Source organism: Stenella coeruleoalba (assembly GCF_951394435.1).
Source record: "Stenella coeruleoalba genome assembly, contig: scaffold_28, whole genome shotgun sequence".
NCBI lineage: Eukaryota > Metazoa > Chordata > Mammalia > Artiodactyla > Delphinidae > Stenella > Stenella coeruleoalba.
Genome location: NW_027645921.1, coordinates 1,182,587 through 1,204,162, shown reverse-complemented (window position 1 = coordinate 1,204,162; position 21,576 = coordinate 1,182,587). Strand labels below are relative to the sequence as shown.

The window sequence follows — 21,576 nt, the reverse complement described above, 5'->3', positions numbered from 1 at the left end:
CATTTGCTCACCGAACCTCTCCAATCCTATCACTGCTGCGTTTATGCCCCTGTACACATGCTTGATTCTCTTTCGGAGACATAGCAATCCATAGGTTTTAAGATACTTACTAGTGAGGTACATTCTTAGGCGTTTAATATGGGGTTTTGAGTCCATTTCGTTGAGCAAGGAGTAGCTCTTGTCTATTCCATATTTGGCTTAAGGAACTTTATCTGTGCTCATTTCAATCTCTGGTTTTATGCAGCACCCCAACTCACCTTTCCCCTTAAGCAAGCATAAGTTGGTTTTCTAAATTTGAGACCCTGTTCTGTTTTGGAATGCAGTTCCTGTGTAGCCAAGTTTACATTCCGTGTATTAGTGATATCTTATGATGTTTCTTTTTCTGTGTGACTTATTTCAGTTAGAAACATCATACCTGAATCCACTCATTATGCTGCTACGGGCCTGATGACATAGATTTCATTGCTGAGTGATACTGCATTGTACGTAAGTACCACAATTCTTTATCCATTTTTCACTTTCTGCGATGTTGAACTTGTACTGTAAACGAGTTTCTTGTAAACAGAGCCGTTCCAAACTTTGGGGTGGCTGTGTCTTTTTGATTTTAATTTCCCTAAGCTATAGGACCATAAGTGGAAGTGCCCTAGGTTCTGTTGCTTTGTTTTTTAGATGTTTCAGGAAACACCATACACTTCTCCCAAGTGGTTGTTGGCAATTTACATCCCGCCCATCAGCATAACAAGGCTCCCAGTTCTCCATGGCCTGTCCTGCCTTTCTGGATTTTACACTTTTTTCAGATGGTCCTTTTGACCGGGGGGAAGTGAGACTTCATTGTAGTGCAGATTTCCTTTGCAAGCTTGCTTGGTTGGCCAAAAAGGGCGTATGCGTTTTTTCCTGAATATATTCAGGAAAAAACGCATACGCCCTTTTTGGCCAAGTGCATCATTGTGGACGTTCTGCCTCTTTTCCTATGCTTTCAATGCAATTCCAGTCTACCTCCTGAAATCGGTTTCCTGCAATTCTGCCCCGCTTTCAAGTCCTCTTGGCAGCCTTACTTCAGTCTATTTTTGGACGATAGCTGTCATTTATAACTCTGCAGGTTTGTGAATTACAGTGCCCCTGAGCTCCTTTCTTCAACTCGCTTTCTTGTGACCTGGCCGCAACACCGCAGGATGTCTACAGGCCCTAATCTGGTTCCGGCATGGCACGCTGAGCCTTTGGTTAATTCCTCTTCCTGGTGGGAAATGAGAGTTAAATTTGCCCATCCAGACACCTCCAGCTAGTCTCTCATTGGTTCTCGCTATTCCTGTTCATCTTCCACAGAAATTGCAAACTGGGCCAAACAGGAGGTTAAAGGGACTGACTCTCCAAGTGGGGAGAGTGTTAGTAAAGCGTCTGGAATGTTGAACCCGAGTACCAGGGTACGAAAACTGAGACATATTTGAACACGTCTCCCGATCACATGGTTGATCATAATCTAGGTTCCACATGCATGTTTTAGCTGAAGGAACAATACCTTAAACCTGGAGAGTTGAGACCCGTGGAATGGGTACCATGCAATATGACTTCAAAGGGACTTCATTTGCTCACGAACCCCTCCAATCCTATCACTGCTGCATTTATGCCCATGTACACATGCTTGATTCTCTTTCGGAGACATAGCAATCCATAGGTTTTAAGATACTTACTAGTCAGGTACATTCTTAGGCGTTTAATATGCGGTGTTGAGTCCATTTCGTTGAGCAAGGAGTAGCTCTTGTCTATTCCATATTTGGCTTAAGGAACTTTATCTGTGCTCATTTCAATCTCTGGTTTTATGCAGCACCCCAACTCACCTTTCCCCTTAAGCAAGCATAAGTTGGTTTTCTAAATTTGAGACCCTGTTCTGTTTTGGAATGCAGTTCCTGTGTAGCCAAGTTTACATTCCGTGTATTAGTGATATCTTATGATGTTTCTTTTTCTGTGTGACTTATTTCAGTTAGAAACATCATACCTGAATCCACTCATTGTGCTGCTAAGGGCCTGATGACACAGATTTCATTGCTGAGTGATATTGCTTTGTAAGTAAATACCACAACTTCTTTATCCATTTTTCACTTTCTGCGATGTTGAACTTGTACTGTAAATGAGGTTCTTGTAAACAGAGCCATTCCAAACTTTGGGGTGGCTGTGTCTTTTTCATTTTAATTTCCCTAAGCTATAGGACCATAAGTGGAAGTGCCCTAGGTTCTGTTGCTTTGTTTTTTAGTTGTTTCAGGAAACACCATACACTTCTCCCAAGTGGTTCTTGGCAATTTACATCCCGCCCATCAGCATAACAAGGCTCCCAGTTCTCCATGGCCTGTCCTGCCTTTCTGGATTTTACACTTTTTTCAGATGGCCCTTTTGACCGGGGGGAAGTGAGACTTCATTGTAGTGCAGTTTTCCTTTGCAAGCTTGCTTGGTTGGCCAAAAAGGGCGTATGCGTTTTTTCCTGAATATATTCAGGAAAAAACGCATACGCCCTTTTTGGCCAAGTGCATCATTGTGGACGTTCTGCCTCTTTTCCTATGCCTTCAATGCAATTCCAGTCTACCTCCTGAAATCGGTTTCCTGCAATTCTGCCCCGCATTCAAGTCCTCTTGGCAGCCTTACTTCAGTCTATTTTTGGACGATAGCTGTCATTTATAACTCTGCAGGTTTGAGAATTACAGTGCCCCTGAGTTCCTTTCTTCAACTCGCTTTCTTGTGACCTGGCCGCAACACCGCAGGATGGCTTCAGGCCCTAATCTGGTTTCGGCCCGGCATGCTGAGCCTTTGGTTAATTCCTCTTCCTGGTGGAAAATGAGAGTTGAATTTGCCCGTCTAGACACCTCCAGCTAGCCTCTCATTGGTTCTCGCTATTCCTGTTCATCTTCCGCAGAAATTGCAAACTGGGCCAAACAGGAGGTTAAAGGGACTGACTCTCCAAGTCGGGAGAGTGTTAGTAAAGCGTCTGGAATGTTGCACCCGAGTACCAGGGGAGGAAAACTGAGACATATTTGAACACGTCTCCCGTTCACATGGTTGATCATACTCTGGGTTCCACATGCATGTTTTAGCTGAAGGAAGAATACCTTAAACCTGGAGAGTTGAGACCCGTGTAATGGGTACCATGCAATATGACTTCAAAGGGTCTTCATTTGCTCACCGAACCTCCCCAATCCTATCACTGCTGCGTTTTTGCCCCTGTACACACGCTTGATTCTCTTTTGGAGACATAGCAATCCATAGGTTTTAAGATACTTACTAGTCAGGTACATTCTTAGGCGTTTAATATGGGGTTTTGAGTCCATTTCGTTGAGCAAGGAGTAGCTCTTGTCTATTCCATATTTGGCTTAAGGAACTTTATCTGTGCTCATTTCAATCTCTGGTTTTATGCAGCACCCCAACTCACCTTTCCCCTTAAGCAAGCATAAGTTGGTTTTCTAAATTTGAGACCCTGTTCTGTTTTGGAATGCAGTTCCTGTGTAGCCAAGTTTACATTCCGTGTATTAGTGATATCTTATGATGTTTCTTTTTCTGTGTGACTTATTTCAGTTAGAATCATCATACCTGAATCCACCAATTGTGCTGCTAAGGGCCTGATGACACAGATTTCATTGCTGAGTGATATTGCTTTGTAAGTAAATACCACAACTTCTTTATCCATTTTTCACTTTCTGCGATGTTGAACTTGTACTGTAAACGAGGTTCTTGTAAACAGAGCCGTTCCAAACTTTGGGGTGGCTGTGTCTTTTTCATTTTAATTTCCCTAAGCTATAGGACCATAAGTGGAAGTGCCCTAGGTTCTGTTGCTTTGTTTTTTAGATGTTTCAGGAAACACCATACACTTCTCCCGAGTGGTTGTTGGCAAATTACATCCCGCCCATCAGCATAACAAGGCTCCCAGTTCTCCATGGCCTGTCCTGCCTTTCTGGATTTTACACTTTTTTCAGATGGCCCTTTTGACCGGGAGGAAGTGAGACTTCATTGTAGTGCAGATTTCCTTTGCAAGCTTGCTTGGTTGGCCAAAAAGGGCGTATGCGTTTTTTCCTGAATATATTCAGGAAAAAACGCATACGCCCTTTTTGGCCAAGTGCATCATTGTGGACGTTCTGCCTCTTTTCCTATGCTTTCAATGCAATTCCAGTCTACCTCCTGAAATCGGTTTCCTGCAATTCTGCCCCGCTTTCAAGTCCTCTTGGCAGCCTTACTTCAGTCTATTTTTGGACGATAGCTGTCATTTATAACTCTGCAGGTTTGTGAATTACAGTGCCCCTGAGCTCCTTTCTTCAACTCGCTTTCTTGTGACCTGGCCGCAACACCGCAGGATGTCTTCAGGCCCTAATCTGGTTCTGGCACGGCACGCTGAGCCTTTGGTTAATTCCTCTTCCTGGTGGGAAATGAGAGTTATATTTGCCCATCCAGACACCTCCAGCTAGTCTTTCATTGGTTCTCGCTATTCCTGTTTATCTTCCACAGAAATTGCAAACTGGGCCAAACAGGAAGTTAAAGGGACTGACTCTCCAAGTGGGGAGAGTGTTAGTAAAGCGTCTGGAATGTTGCACCCGAGTACCAGGGTACGAAAACTGAGACATATTTGAACACGTCTCCCGATCACATGGTTGATCATACTCTAGGTTCCACATGCATGTTTTAGATGAAGGAAGAATACCTTAAACCTGGGTAGTTGAAACCCGTGGAATGGGTACCATGCAATATGACTTCAAAGGGTCTTCATTTGCTCACGAACCTCTCCAATCCTATCACTGCTGCGTTTATGCCCCTGTACACATGCTTGATTCTCTTTCGGAGACATAGCAATCCATAGGTTTTAAGATACTTACTAGTCAGGTGCATTCTTAGGCGTTTAATATGGGGTTTTGTGTCCATTTCGTTGAGCAAGGAGTAGCTCTTGTGTATTCCATATTTGGCTTAAGGAACTTTATCTGTGCTCATTTCAATCTCTGGTTTTATGCAGCACCCCAACTCACCTTTCACCTTAAGCAAGCATAAGTTGGTTTTCTAAATTTGAGACCCTGTTCTGTTTTGGAATGCAGTTCATGTGTAGCCAAGTTTACATTCCGTGTATTAGTGATATCTTATGATGTTTCTTTTTCTGTGTGACTTATTTCAGTTAGAATCATCGTACCTGAATCCACTCATTATGCTGCTATGGGCCTGATGACATAGATTTCATTGCTGAGTGATACTGCATTGTACGTAAGTACCACAAGTTCTTTATCCATTTTTCACTTTCTGTGATATTGAACTTGTACGGTAAACGAGGTTCTTGTAAACGGAGGCGTCCCAAACTTTGGGGTGGCTGTGTCTTTTTGATTTTAATTTCCCTAAGCTATAGGACCATAAGCGCAAGTGCCCTCGGCTCTGTTGCTTTGTTTTTTAGATGTTTCAGGAAACACCATACACTTCTCCTGAGTGTCTGTTGGCAATTTACATCCCGCCCATCAGCATAACAAGGCTCCCAGTTCTCCATGGCCTGTCCTGCCTTTCTGGATTTTACACTTTTTTCAGATGGCCCATTTTACCGGGGGGAAGTGAGACTTCATTGTAGTGCAGATTTCCTTTGCAAGCTTGCTTGGTTGGCCAAAAAGGGCGTATGCGTTTTTTCCTGAATATATTCAGGAAAAAACGCATACGCCCTTTTTGGCCAAGTGCATCATTGTGGACGTTCTGCCTCTTTTCCTATGCTTTCAATGCAATTCCAGTCTACCTCCTGAAATCGGTTTCCTGCAATTCTGCCCCGCTTTCAAGTCCTCTTGGCAGCCTTACTTCAGTCTATTTTTGGACGATAGCTGTCATTTATAACTCTGCAGGTTTGTGAATTACAGTGCCCCTGAGTTCCTTTCTTCAACTCGCTTTCTTGTGACCTGGCCGCAACACCGCAGGATGGCTTCAGGCCCTAATCTGGTTTCGGCCCGGCATGCTGAGCCTTTGGTTAATTCCTCTTCCTGGTGGGAAATGAGAGTTGAATTTGCCCGTCCAGACACCTCCAGCTAGCCTCTCATTGGTTCTCGCTATTCCTGTTCATCTTCCGCAGAAATTGCAAACTGGGCCAAACAGGAGGTTAAAGGGACTGACTCTCCAAGTGGGGAGAGTGTTAGTAAAGCGTCTGGAATGTTGCACCCGAGTACCAGGGTACGAAAACTGAGACATATTTGAACACGTCTCCCGTTCACATGGTTGATCATACTCTGGGTTCCACATGCATGTTTTAGCTGAAGGAAGAATACCTTAAACCTGGAGAGTTGAGACCCGTGTAATGGGTACCATGCAATATGACTTCAAAGGGTCTTCATTTGCTCACCGAACCTCCCCAATCCTATCACTGCTGCGTTTATGCCCCTGTACACACGCTTGATTCTCTTTTGGAGACATAGCAATCCATAGGTTTTAAGATACTTACTAGTCAGGTACATTCTTAGGCGTTTAATATGGGGTTTTGAGTCCATTTCGTTGAGCAAGGAGTAGCTCTTGTCTATTCCATATTTGGCTTAAGGAACTTTATCTGTGCTCATTTCAATCTCTGGTTTTATGCAGCACCCCAACTCACCTTTCCCCTTAAGCAAGCATAAGTTGGTTTTCTAAATTTGAGACCCTGTTCTGTTTTGGAATGCAGTTCCTGTGTAGCCAAGTTTACATTCCGTGTATTAGTGATATCTTATGATGTTTCTTTTTCTGTGTGACTTATTTCAGTTAGAATCATCATACCTGAATCCACTCATTGTGCTGCTAAGGGCCTGATGACACAGATTTCATTGCTGAGTGATATTGCTTTGTAAGTAAATACCACAACTTCTTTATCCATTTTTCACTTTCTGCGATGTTGAACTTGTACTGTAAACGAGGTTCTTGTAAACAGAGCCGTTCCAAACTTTGGGGTGGCTGTGTCTTTTTCATTTTAATTTCCCTAAGCTATAGGACCATAAGTGGAAGTGCCCTAGGTTCTGTTGCTTTGTTTTTTAGATGTTTCAGGAAACACCATACACTTCTCCCAAGTGGTTGTTGGCAAATTACATCCCGCCCATCAGCATAACAAGGCTCCCAGTTCTCCATGGCCTGTCCTGCCTTTCTGGATTTTACACTTTTTTCAGATGGCCCTTTTGACTGGGGGGAAGTGAGACTTCATTGTAGTGCAGATTTCCTTTGCAAGCTTGCTTGGTTGGCCAAAAAGGGCGTATGCGTTTTTTCCTGAATATATTCAGGAAAAAACGCATACGCCCTTTTTGGCCAAGTGCATCATTGTGGACGTTCTGCCTGTTTTCCTATGCTTTCAATGCAATTCCAGTCTACCTCCTGAAATCGGTTTCCTGCAATTCTGCCCCGCTTTCAAGTCCTCTTGGCAGCCTTACTTCAGTCTATTTTTGGACGATAGCTGTCATTTATAACTCTGCATGTTTGTGAATTACAGTGCCCCTGAGCTCCTTTCTTCAACTCGCTTTCTTGTGACCTGGCCGCAACACCGCAGGATGGCTTCAGGCCCTAATCTGGTTCCGACACGGCACGCTGAGCCTTTGGTTAATTCCTCTTCCTGGTGGGAAATGAGAGTTAAATTTGCCTGTCCAGACACCTCCAGGTAGTCTCTCATTGGTTCTCGCTATTCCTGTTCATCTTCCACAGAAATTGCAAAGTGGGCCAAACAGGAGGTTAAAGGGACTGACTCTCCAAGTGGGGAGAGTGTTAGTAAAGCGTCTGGAATGTTGCACCCGAGTACCAGGGGAGGAAAACTGAGACATATTTGAACACGTCTCCCGTTCACATGGTTGATCATACTCTGGGTTCCACATGCATGTTTTAGCTGAAGGAAGAATACCTTAAACCTGGAGAGTTAACACCCGTGTAATGGGTACCATGCAATATGACTTAAAAGGGTCTTCATTTGCTCACCGAACCTCTCCAATCCTATCACTGCTGCGTTTATGCCCCTGTACACATGCTTGATTCTCTTTCGGAGACATAGCAATCCATAGGTTTTAAGATACTTACGAGTCAGGTACATTCTTAGGCGTTTAATATGGGGTTTTGTGTACATTTCGTTGAGCAAGGAGTAGCTCTTGTGTATTCCATATTTGGCTTAAGGAACTTTATCTGTGCTCATTTCAATCTCTGGTTTTATGCTGCACCCCAACTCACCTTTCACCTTAAGCAAGCATAAGTTGGTTTTCTAAATTTGAGACCCTGTTCTGTTTTGGAATGCAGTTCCTGTGTAGCCAAGTTTACATTCCGTGTATTAGTGATATCTTATGATGTTTCTTTTTCTGTGTGACTTATTTCAGTTAGAATCATCGTACCTGAATCCACTCATTATGCTGCTACGGGCCTGATGACATAGATTTCATTGCTGAGTGATACTGCATTGTACGTAAGTACCACAAGTTCTTTATCCATTTTTCACTTTCTGTGATATTGAACTTGTACGGTAAACGAGGTTCTTGTAAACGGAGGCGTCCCAAACTTTGGGGTGGCTGTGTCTTTTTGATTTTAATTTCCCTAAGCTATAGGACCATAAGCGCAAGTGCCCTCGGCTCTGTTGCTTTGTTTTTTAGATGTTTCAGGAAACACCATACACTTCTCCTGAGTGTCTGTTGGCAATTTACATCCCGCCCATCAGCATAACAAGGCTCCCAGTTCTCCATGGCCTGTCCTGCCTTTCTGGATTTTACACTTTTTTCAGATGGCCCTTTTGACCGGGGGGAAGTGAGACTTCATTGTAGTGCAGATTTCCTTTGCAAGTTTGCTTGGTTGGCCAAAAAGGGCGTATGCGTTTTTTCCTGAATATATTCAGGAAAAAACGCATACGCCCTTTTTGGCCAAGTGCATCATTGTGGACGTTCTGCCTCTTTTCCTATGCCTTCAATGCAATTCCAGTCTACCTCCTGAAATCGGTTTCCTGCAATTCTGCCCCGCTTTCAAGTCCTCTTGGCAGCCTTACTTCAGTCTATTTTTGGACGATAGCTGTCATTTATAACTCTGCAGGTTTGTGAATTACAGTGCCCCTGAGCTCCTTTCTTCAACTCGCTTTCTTGTGACCTGGCCGCAACACCGCAGGATGTCTACAGGCCCTAATCTGGTTCCGGCACGGCACGCTGAGCCTTTGGTTAATTCCTCTTCCTGGTGGGAAATGAGAGTTAAATTTGCCCATCCAGACACCTCCAGCTAGTCTCTCATTGGTTCTCGCTATTCCTGTTCATCTTCCACAGAAATTGCAAACTGGGCCAAACAGGAGGTTAAAGGGACTGACTCTCCAAGTGGGGAGAGTGTTAGTAAAGCGTCTGGAATGTTGAACCCGAGTACCAGGGTACGAAAACTGAGACATATTTGAACACGTCTCCCGATCACATGGTTGATCATAATCTAGGTTCCACATGCATGTTTTAGCTGAAGGAACAATACCTTAAACCTGGAGAGTTGAGACTCGTGGAATGGGTACCATGCAATATGACTTCAAAGGGTCTTCATTTGCTCACGAACCCCTCCAATCCTATCACTGCTGCATTTATGCCCATGTACACATGCTTGATTCTCTTTCGGAGACATAGCAATCCATAGGTTTTAAGATACTTACTAGTCAGGTACATTCTTAGGCGTTTAATATGCGGTGTTGAGTCCATTTCATTGAGCAAGGAGTAGCTCTTGTCTATTCCATATTTGGCTTAAGGAACTTTATCTGTGCTCATTTCAATCTCTGGTTTTATGCAGCACCCCAACTCACCTTTCCCCTTAAGCAAGCATAAGTTGGTTTTCTAAATTTGAGACCCTGTTCTGTTCTGTAATTCAGTTCCTGTGTAGCCAAGTTTACATTCTGTGTATTACTGATATCTTATGATGTCTCTTTTTCTCTGTGACTTATTTCAGTTAGAATCATCATACCTGAATCCACTCATTGTGATGCTAAGGGCCTGATGACACAGATTTCATTGCTGAGTGATATTGCTTTGTAAGTAAATACCACAACTTCTTTATCCATTTTTCACTTTCTGCGATGTTGAACTTGTACTGTAAACGAGTTTCTTGTAAACAGAGCCGTTCCAAACTTTGGGGTGGCTGTGTCTTTTTGATTTTAATTTCCCTAAGCTATAGGACCATAAGTGGAAGTGCCCTAGGTTCTGTTGCTTTGTTTTTTAGATGTTTCAGGAAACACCATACACTTCTCCCAAGTGGTTGTTGGCAATTTACATTCCGCCCATCAGCATAACAAGGCTCCCAGTTCTCCATGGCCTGTCCTGCCTTTCTGGATTTTACACTTTTTTCAGATGGCCCTTTTGACCGGGGGGGAAGTGAGACTTCATTGTAGTGCAGATTTCCTTTGCAAGCTTGCTTGGTTGGCCAAAAAGTGCGTATGCGTTTTTTCCTGAATATATTCAGGAAAAAACGCATACGCCCTTTTTGGCCAAGTGCATCATTGTGGACGTTCTGCCTCTTTTCCTATGCTTTCAATGCAATTCCAGTCTACCTCCTGAAATCGGTTTCCTGCAATTCTGCCCCGCTTTCAAGTCCTCTTGGCAGCCTTACTTCAGTCTATTTTTGGACGATAGCTGTCATTTATAACTCTGCAGGTTTGTGAATTACAGTGCCCCTGAGCTCCTTTCTTCAACTCGCTTTCTTGTGACCTGGCCGCAACACCGCAGGATGTCTTCAGGCCCTAATCTGGTTCTGGCACGGCACGCTGAGCCTTTGGTTAATTCCTCTTCCTGGTGGGAAATGAGAGTTATATTTGCGCATCCAGACACCTCCAGCTAGTCTTTCATTGGTTCTCGCTATTCCTGTTCATCTTCCACAGAAATTGCAAACTGGGCCAAACAGGAGGTTAAAGGGACTGACTCTCCAAGTGGGGAGAGTGTTAGTAAAGCGTCTGGAATGTTGCACCCGAGTACCAGGGTACGAAAACTGAGACATATTTGAACACGTCTCCCGATCACATGGTTGATCATACTCTAGGTTCCACATGCATGTTTTAGATGAAGGAAGAATACCTTAAACCTGGGTAGTTGAAACCCGTGGAATGGGTACCATGCAATATGACTTCAAAGGGTCTTCATTTGCTCACGAACCTCTCCAATCCTATCACTGCTGCGTTTATGCCCCTGTACACATGCTTGATTCTCTTTCGGAGACATAGCAATCCATAGGTTTTAAGATACTTACTAGTCAGGTGCATTCTTAGGCGTTTAATATGGGGTTTTGTGTCCATTTCGTTGAGCAAGGAGTAGCTCTTGTGTATTCCATATTTGGCTTAAGGAACTTTATCTGTGCTCATTTCAATCTCTGGTTTTATGCAGCACCCCAACTCACCTTTCACCTTAAGCAAGCATAAGTTGGTTTTCTAAATTTGAGACCCTGTTCTGTTTTGGAATGCAGTTCATGTGTAGCCAAGTTTACATTCCATGTATTAGTGATATCTTATGATGTTTCTTTTTCTGTGTGACTTATTTCAGTTAGAATCATCGTACCTGAATCCACTCATTATGCTGCTACGGGCCTGATGACATAGATTTCATTGCTGAGTGATACTGCATTGTACGTAAGTACCACAAGTTCTTTATCCATTTTTCACTTTCTGTGATATTGAACTTGTACGGTAAACGAGGTTCTTGTAAACGGAGGCGTCCCAAACTTTGGGGTGGCTGTGTCTTTTTGATTTTAATTTCCCTAAGCTATAGGACCATAAGCGCAAGTGCCCTCGGCTCTGTTGCTTTGTTTTTTAGATGTTTCAGGAAACACCATACACTTCTCCTGAGTGTCTGTTGGCAATTTACATCCCGCCCATCAGCATAACAAGGCTCCCAGTTCTCCATGGCCTGTCCTGCCTTTCTGGATTTTACACTTTTTTCAGATGGCCCTTTTGACCGGGGGGAAGTGAGACTTCATTGTAGTGCAGATTTCCTTTGCAAGTTTGCTTGGTTGGCCAAAAAGGGCGTATGCGTTTTTTCCTGAATATATTCAGGAAAAAACGCATACGCCCTTTTTGGCCAAGTGCATCATTGTGGACGTTCTGCCTGTTTTCCTATGCTTTCAATGCAATTCCAGTCTACCTCCTGAAATCGGTTTCCTGCAATTCTGCCCCGCTTTCAAGTCCTCTTGGCAGCCTTACTTCAGTCTATTTTTGGACGATAGCTGTCATTTATAACTCTGCAGGTTTGTGAATTACAGTGCCCCTGAGCTCCTTTCTTCAACTCGCTTTCTTGTGGCCTGGCCGCAACACCGCAGGATGTCTTCAGGCCCTAATCTGGTTCTGGCACGGCACGCTGAGCCTTTGGTTAATTCCTCTTCCTGGTGGGAAATGAGAGTTAAATTTGCCCGTCCAGACACCTCCAGCTATTCTTTCATTGGTTCTCGCTATTCCTGTTCATCTTCCACAGAAATTGCAAACTGGGCCAAACAGGAGGTTAAAGGGACTGACTCTCCAAGTCGGGAGAGTGTTAGTAAAGCGTCTGGAATGTTGCACCCGAGTACCAGGGGAGGAAAACTGAGACATATTTGAACACGTCTCCCGTTCACATGGTTGATCATACTCTGGGTTCCACATGCATGTTTTAGCTGAAGGAAGAATACCTTAAACCTGGAGAGTTGAGACCCGTGTAATGGGTACCATGCAATATGACTTCAAAGGGTCTTCATTTGCTCACCGAACCTCTCCAATCCTATCACTGCTGCGTTTATGCCCCTGTACACACGCTTGATTCTCTTTTGGAGACATAGCAATCCATAGGTTTTAAGATACTTACTTGTCAGGTACATTCTTAGGCGTTTAATATGGGGTTTTGAGTCCATTTCGTTGAGCAAGGAGTAGCTCTTGTCTATTCCATATTTGGCTTAAGGAACTTTATCTGTGCTCATTTCAATCTCTGGTTTTATGCAGCACCCCAACTCACCTTTCCCCTTAAGCAAGCATAAGTTGGTTTTCTAAATTTGAGACCCTGTTCTGTTTTGGAATGCAGTTCCTGTGTAGCCAAGTTTACATTCCGTGTATTGGTGATATCTTATGATGTTTCTTTTTCTGTGTGACTTATTTCAGTTAGAATCATCATACCTGAATCCACTCATTGTGCTGCTAAGGGCCTGATGACACAGATTTCATTGCTGAGTGATATTGCTTTGTAAGTAAATACCACAACTTCTTTATCCATTTTTCACTTTCTGCGATGTTGAACTTGTACTGTAAACGAGGTTCTTGTAAACAGAGCCGTTCCAAACTTTGGGGTGGCTGTGTCTTTTTGATTTTAATTTCCCTAAGCTATAGGACCATAAGTGGAAGTGCCCTAGGTTCTGTTGCTTTGTTTTTTAGTTGTTTCAGGAAACACCATACACTTCTCCCAAGTGGTTCTTGGCAATTTACATCCCGCCCATCAGCATAACAAGGCTCCCAGTTCTCCATGGCCTGTCCTGCCTTTCTGGATTTTACACTTTTTTCAGATGGCCCTTTTGACCGGGGGGAAGTGAGACTTCATTGTAGTGCAGATTTCCTTTGCAAGCTTGCTTGGTTGGCCAAAAAGGGCGTATGCGTTTTTTCCTGAATATATTCAGGAAAAAACACATACGCCCTTTTTGGCCAAGTGCATCATTGTGGACGTTCTGCCTCTTTTCCTATGCTTTCAATGCAATTCCAGTCTACCTCCTGAAATCGGTTTCCTGCAATTCTGCCCCGCTTTCAAGTCCTCTTGGCAGCCTTACTTCAGTCTATTTTTGGACGATAGCTGTCATTTATAACTCTGCATGTTTGTGAATTACAGTGCCCCTGAGTTCCTTTCTTCAACTCGCTTTCTTGTGACCTGGCCGCAACACCGCAGGATGGCTTCAGGCCCTAATCTGGTTTCGGCCCGGCATGCTGAGCCTTTGGTTAATTCCTCTTCCTGGTGGGAAATGAGAGTTGAATTTGCCCGTCCAGACACCTCCAGCTAGCCTCTCATTGTTTCTCGCTATTCCTGTTCATCTTCCGCAGAAATTGCAAACTGGGCCAAACAGGAGGTTAAAGGGACTGACTCTCCAAGTCGGGAGAGTGTTAGTAAAGCGTCTGGAATGTTGCACCCGAGTACCAGGGGAGGAAAACTGAGACATATTTGAACACGTCTCCCGTTCACATGGTTGATCATACTCTGGGTTCCACATGCATGTTTTAGCTGAAGGAAGAATACCTTAAACCTGGAGAGTTGAGACCCGTGTAATGGGTACCATGCAATATGACTTCAAAGGGTCTTCATTTGCTCACCGAACCTCCCCAATCCTATCACTGCTGCGTTTATGCCCCTGTACACACGCTTGATTCTCTTTTGGAGACATAGCAATCCATAGGTTTTAAGATACTTACTAGTCAGGTACATTCTTAGGCGTTTAATATGGGGTTTTGAGTCCATTTCGTTGAGCAAGGAGTAGCTCTTGTCTATTCCATATTTGGCTTAAGGAACTTTATCTGTGCTCATTTCAATCTCTGGTTTTATGCAGCACCCCAACTCACCTTTCCCCTTAAGCAAGCATAAGTTGGTTTTCTAAATTTGAGACCCTGTTCTGTTTTGGAATGCAGTTCCTGTGTAGCCAAGTTTACATTCCGTGTATTAGTGATATCTTATGATGTTTCTTTTTCTGTGTGACTTATTTCAGTTAGAATCATCATCCCTGAATCCACTCATTATGCTGCTACAGGCCTGATGACATAGATTTCATTGCTGAGTGATACTGCATTGTACGTAAGTACCACAACTTCTTTATCCATTTTTCACTTTCTGTGATATTGAACTTGTACGGTAAACGAGGTTCTTGTAAACGGAGGTGTCCCAAACTTTGGGGTGGCTGTGTCTTTTTGATTTTAATTTCCCTAAGCTATAGGACCATAAGTGGAAGTGCCCTAGGCTCTGATGCTTTGTTTTTTAGATGTTTCAGGAAACACCATACACTTCTCCTGAGTGTCTGTTGGCAATTTACATCCCGCCCATCAGCATAACAAGGCTCCCAGTTCTCCATGGCCTGTCCTGCCTTTCTGGAGTTTACACTTTTTTCAGATGACCCTTTTGACCGGGGAGAAGTGAGACTTCATTGTAGTGCAGATTTCCTTTGCAAGTTTGCTTGGTTGGCCAAAAAGGGCGTATGCGTTTTTTCCTGAATATATTCAGGAAAAAACGCATACGCCCTTTTTGGCCAAGTGCATCATTGTGGACGTTCTGCCTCTTTTCCTATGCCTTCAATGCAATTCCAGTCTACCTCCTGAAATCGGTTTCCTGCAATTCTGCCCCGCTTTCAAGTCCTCTTGGCAGCCTTACTTCAGTCTATTTTTGGACGATAGCTGTCATTTATAACTCTGCAGGTTTGTGAATTACAGTGCCCCTGAGCTCCTTTCTTCAACTCGCTTTCTTGTGACCTGGCCGCAACACCGCAGGATGTCTACAGGCCCTAATCTGGTTCCGGCACGGCACGCTGAGCCTTTGGTTAATTCCTCTTCCTGGTGGGAAATGAGAGTTAAATTTGCCCATCCAGACACCTCCAGCTTGTCTCTCATTGGTTCTCGCTATTCCTGTTCATCTTCCACAGAAATTGCAAACTGGGCCAAACAGGAGGTTAAAGGGACTGACTCTCCAAGTGGGGAGAGTGTTAGTAAAGCGTCTGGAATGTTGAACCCGAGTACCAGGGTACGAAAACTGAGACATATTTGAACACGTCTCCCGATCACATGGTTGATCATAATCTAGGTTCCACATGCATGTTTTAGCTGAAGGAACAATACCTTAAACCTGGAGAGTTGAGACCCGTGGAATGGGTACCATGCAATATGACTTCAAAGGGTCTTCATTTGCTCACGAGCCCCTCCAATCCTATCACTGCTGCATTTATGCCCATGTACACATGCTTGATTCTCTTTCGGAGACATAGCAATCCATAGGTTTTAAGATACTTACTAGTCAGGTGCATTCTTAGGCGTTTAATATGCGGTGTTGAGTCCATTTCGTTGAGCAAGGAGTAGCTCTTGTCTATTCCATATTTGGCTTAAGGAACTTTATCTGTGCTCATTTCAATCTCTGGTTTTATGCAGCACCCCAACTCACCTTTCCCCTTAAGCAAGCATAAGTTGGTTTTCTAAATTTGAGACCCTGTTCTGTTCTGTAATTCAGTTCCTGTGTAGCCAAGTTTACATTCCGTGTATTACTGATATCTTATGATGTTTCTTTTTCTGTGTGACTTATTTCAGTTAGAATCATCATACCTGAATCCACTCATTGTGCTGCTAAGGGCCTGATGACACAGATTTCATTGCTGAGTGATATTGCTTTGTAAGTAAATACCACAACTTCTTTATCCATTTTTCACTTTCTGCGATGTTGAACTTGTACTGTAAACGAGGTTCTTGTAAACAGAGCCTTTCCAAACTTTGGGGTGGCTGTGTCTTTTTCATTTTAATTTCCCTAAGCTATAGGACCATAAGTGGAAGTGCCCTAGGCTCTGTTGCTTTGTTTTTTAGATGTTTCAGGAAACACCATACACTTCTCCCGAGTGGTTGTTGGCAAATTACATCCCGCCCATCAGCATAACAAGGCTCCCAGTTCTCCATGGCCTGTCCTGCCTTTCTGGATTTTACACTTTTTTCAGATGGCCCTTTTGACCGGGGGGAAGTGAGACTTCATTGTAGTGCAGATTTCCTTTGCAAGCTTGCTTGGTTGGCCAAAAAGGGCGTATGCGTTTTTTCCTGAATATATTCAGGAAAAAACGCATACGCCCTTTTTGGCCAAGTGCATCATTGTGGACGTTCTGCCTCTTTTCCTATGCTTTCAATGCAATTCCAGTCTACCTCCTGAAATCGGTTTCCTGCAATTCTGCCCCGCTTTCAAGTCCTCTTGGCAGCCTTACTTCAGTCTATTTTTGGACGATAGCTGTCATTTATAACTCTGCAGGTTTGTGAATTACAGTGCCCCTGAGCTCCTTTCTTCAACTCGCTTTCTTGTGACCTGGCCGCAACACCGCAGGATGTCTACAGGCCCTAATCTGGTTCCGGCACGGCACGCTGAGCCTTTGGTTAATTCCTCTTCCTGGTGGGAAATGAGAGTTAAATTTGCCCATCCAGACACCTCCAGCTAGTCTCTCATTGGTTCTCGCTATTCCTGTTCATCTTCCACAGAAATTGCAAACTGGGCCAAACAGGAGGTTAAAGGGACTGACTCTCCAAGTGGAGAGAGTGTTAGTAAAGCGTCTGGAATGTTGAACCCGAGTACCAGGGTATGAAAACTGAGACATATTTGAACACGTCTCCCGATCACATGGTTGATCATAATCTAGGTTCCACATGCATGTTTTAGCTGAAGGAACAATACCTTAAACCTGGAGAGTTGAGACCCGTGGAATGGGTACCATGCAATATGACTTCAAAGGGTCTTCATTTGCTCACGAACCCCTCCAATCCTATCACTGCTGCATTTATGCCCATGTACACATGCTTGATTCTCTTTCGGAGACATAGCAATCCATAGGTTTTAAGATACTTACTAGTCAGGTACATTCTTAGGCGTTTAATATGCGGTGTTGAGTCCATTTCGTTGAGCAAGGAGTAGCTCTTGTCTATTCCATATTTGGCTTAAGGAACTTTATCTGTGCTCATTTCAATCTCTGGTTTTATGCAGCACCCCAACTCACCTTTCCCCTTAAGCAAGCATAAGTTGGTTTTCTAAATTTGAGACCCTGTTCTGTTCTGTAATTCAGTTCCTGTGTAGCCAAGTTTACATTCCGTGTATTACTGATATCTTATGATGTTTCTTTTTCTGTGTGACTTATTTCAGTTAGAATCATCATACCTGAATCCACTCATTGTGATGCTAAGGGCCTGATGACACAGATTTCATTGTTGAGTGATATTGCTTTGTAAGTAAATACCACAACTTCTTTATCCATTTTTCACTTTCTGCGATGTTGAACTTGTACTGTAAACGAGTTTCTTGTAAACAGAGCCGTTCCAAACTTTGGCGTGGCTGTGTCTTTTTGATTTTAATTTCCCTAAGCTATAGGACCATAAGTGGAAGTACCCTAGGTTCTGTTGCTTTGTTTTTTAGATGTTTCAGGAAACACCATACACTTCTCCCAAGTGGTTGTTGGCAATTTACATACCGCCCATCAGCATAACAAGGCTCCCAGTTCTCCATGGCCTGTCCTGCCTTTCTGGATTTTACACTTTTTTCAGATGGCCCTTTTGACCGGGGGGAAGTGAGACTTCATTGTAGTGCAGATTTCCTTTGCAAGCTTGCTTGGTTGGCCAAAAAGGGCGTATGCGTTTTTTCCTGAATATATTCAGGAAAAAACGCATACGCCCTTTTTGGCCAAGTGCATCATTGTGGACGTTCTGCCTCTTTTCCTATGCTTTCAATGCAATTCCAGTCTACCTCCTGAAATCGGTTTCCTGCAATTCTGCCCCGCTTTCAAGTCCTCTTGGCAGCCTTACTTCAGTCTATTTTTGGACGATAGCTGTCATTTATAACTCTGCAGGTTTGTGAATTACAGTGCCCCTGAGCTCCTTTCTTCAACTCGCTTTCTTTTGAGCTGGCCGCAACACCGCAGGATGTCTTCAGGCCCTAATCTGGTTCTGGCACGGCACGCTGAGCCTTTGGTTAATTCCTCTTCCTGGTGGGAAATGAGAGTTAAATTTGCCCGTCCAGACACCTCCAGCTAGTCTTTCATTGGTTCTCGTTATTCCTGTTCATCTTCCACAGAAATTGCAAACTGGGCCAAACAGGAAGTTAAAGGAACTGACTCTCCAAGTGGGGAGAGTGTTAGTAAAGCGTCTGGAATGTTGCACCCGAGTACCAGGGTACGAAAACTGAGACATATTTGAACACGTCTCCCGATCACATGGTTGATCATACTCTAGGTTCCACATGCATGTTTTAGATGAAGGAAGAATACCTTAAACCTGGGTAGTTGAAACCCGTGGAATGGGTACCATGCAATATGACTTCAAAGGGTCTTCATTTGCTCACGAACCTCTCCAATCCTATCACTGCTGCGTTTATGCCCCTGTACACATACTTGATTCTCTTTCGGAGACATAGCAATCCATAGGTTTTAAGATACTTACTAGTCAGGTGCATTCTTAGGCGTTTAATATGGGGTTTTGTGTCCATTTCGTTGAGCAAGGAGTAGCTCTTGTGTATTCCATATTTGGCTTAAGGAACTTTATCTGTGCTCATTTCAATCTCTGGTTTTATGCAGCACCCCAACTCACCTTTCACCTTAAGCAAGCATAAGTTGGTTTTCTAAATTTGAGACCCTGTTCTGTTTTGGAATGCAGTTCCTGTGTAGCCAAGTTTACATTCCGTGTATTAGTGATATCTTATGATGTTTCTTTTTCTATGTGAATTATTTCAGTTAGAATCATCGTACCTGAATCCACTCATTATGCTTCTACGGGCCTGATGACATAGATTTCATTGCTGAGTGATACTGCATTGTACGTAAGTACCACAAGTTCTTTATCCATTTTTCACTTTCTGTGATATTGAACTTGTACGGTAAACGAGGTTCTTGTAAACGGAGGCGTCCCAAATATTGGGGTGGCTGTGTCTTTTTGATTTTAATTTCCCTAAGCTATAGGACCATAAGCGCAAGTGCCCTCGGCTCTGTTGCTTTGTTTTTTAGATGTTTCAGGAAACACCATACACTTCTCCTGAGTGTCTGTTGGCAATTTACATCCCGCCCATCAGCATAACAAGGCTCCCAGTTCTCCATGGCCTGTCCTGCCTTTCTGGATTTTACACTTTTTTCAGATGGCCCTTTTGACCGGGGGGAAGTGCGACTTCATTGTAGTGCAGATTTCCTTTGCAAGTTTGCTTGGTTGGCCAAAAAGGGCGTATGCTTTTTTTCCTGAATATATTCAGGAAAAAACGCATACGCCCTTTTTGGCCAAGTGCATCATTGTGGACGTTCTGCCTCTTTTCCTATGCTTTCAATGCAATTCCAGTCTACCTCCTGAAATCGGTTTCCTGCAATTCTGCCCCGCTTTCAAGTCCTCTTGGCAGCCTTACTTCAGTCTATTTTTGGACGATAGCTGTCATTTATAACTCTGCAGGTTTGTGAATTACAGTGCCCCTGAGCTCCTTTCTTCAACTCGCTTTCTTATGGCCTGGCCGCAACACCGCAGGATGTCTTCAGGCCCTAATATGGTTCTGGCACGGCACGCTGAGCCTTTGGTTAATTCCTCTTCCTGGTGGGAAATGAGAGTTAAATTTGCCCATCCAGACACCTCCAGCTATTCTTTCATTGGTTCTCGCTATTCCTGTTCATCTTCCACAGAAATTGCAAACTGGGCCAAACAGGAGGTTAAAGGGACTGACTCTCCAAGTCGGGAGAGTGTTAGTAAAGCGTCTGAGAAGTTGCACCCGAGTACCAGGGTACGAAAACTGAGACATATTTGAACACGTCTCCCGATCACATGGTTGATTATACTCTAGGTTCCACATGCATGTTTTAGCTGAAGGAAGAATACCTTAAACCTGGGTAGTTGAAACCCGTGGAATGGGTACCATGCAATATGACTTCAAAGGGTCTTCATTTGCTCACGAACCTCTCCAATCCTATCACTGCTGCATTTATGCCCCTGTACACATGCTTGATTCTCTTTCGGAGACATAGCAATCCATAGGTTTTAAGATACTTACTAGTCAGGTACATTCTTAGGCGTTTAATATGGGGTGTTGAGTCCATGTCGTTGAGAAAGGAGTAGCTCTTGTCTATTCCATATTTGGCTTAAGGAACTTTATCTGTGCTCATTTCAATCTCTGGTTTTATGCAGCACCCCAACTCACCTTTCCCCTTAAGCAAGCATAAGTTAGTTTTCTAAATTTGAGACCCTGTTCTGTTCTGTAATTCAGTTCCTGTGTAGCCAAGTTCCCATTCCGTGTATTACTGATATCTTATGATGTTTCTTTTTCTGTGTGACTTATTTCAGTTAGAATCATCATACCTGAATCCACTCATTGTGCTGCTAAGGGCCTGATGACACAGATTTCATTGCTGAGTGATATTGCTTTGTAAGTAAATACCACAACTTCTTTATCCATTTTTCACTTTCTGCATTGTTGAACTTGTACTGTAAACGAGGTTCTTGTAAACAGAGCCGTTCCAAACTTTGGGGTGGCTGTGTCTTTTTGATTTTAATTTCCCTAAGCTATAGGACCATAAGTGGAAGTGCCCTAGGTTCTGTTGCTTTGTTTTTTAGTTGTTTCAGGAAACACCATACACTTCTCCCAAGTGGTTGTTGGCAATTTACATCCCGCCCATCAGCATAACAAGGCTCCCAGTTCTCCATGGCCTGTCCTGCCTTTCTGGATTTTACACTTTTATCAGATGGCCCTTTTGACCGGGGGGAAGTGAGACTTCATTGTAGTGCAGATTTCCTTTGCAAGCTTGCTTGGTTGGCCAAAAAGGGCGTATGCGTTTTTTCCTGAATATATTCAGGAAAAAACGCATACGCCCTTTTTGGCCAAGTGCATCATTGTGGACGTTCTGCCTCTTTTCCTATGCTTTCAATGCAATTCCAGTCTACCTCCTGAAATCGGTTTCCTGCAATTCTGCCCCGCTTTCAAGTCCTCT

General features: G+C 43.6%; 1 long non-coding RNA gene across 22 annotated transcripts in view; it reads left to right on the top strand.

The window, feature by feature from the left end:
- LOC307181468 overlaps positions 1-21,576 on the top strand; it is a 1,676,472-nt gene that overhangs the window by 1,363,322 nt on the left and 291,574 nt on the right. Inside the window, exon 3 of one of the 22 annotated variants that reach the window (XR_013826839.1) lies at positions 3,563-3,640. The exons of 20 other annotated variants lie outside the window; for them this stretch is intronic. This is a non-coding gene — a long non-coding RNA (uncharacterized lncRNA). Of the gene's footprint in view, positions 1-3,562; positions 3,641-17,837; positions 17,857-21,576 lie in introns of those variants that run through there. One more of the 22 variants, XR_013826854.1, reaches the window with a different exon arrangement.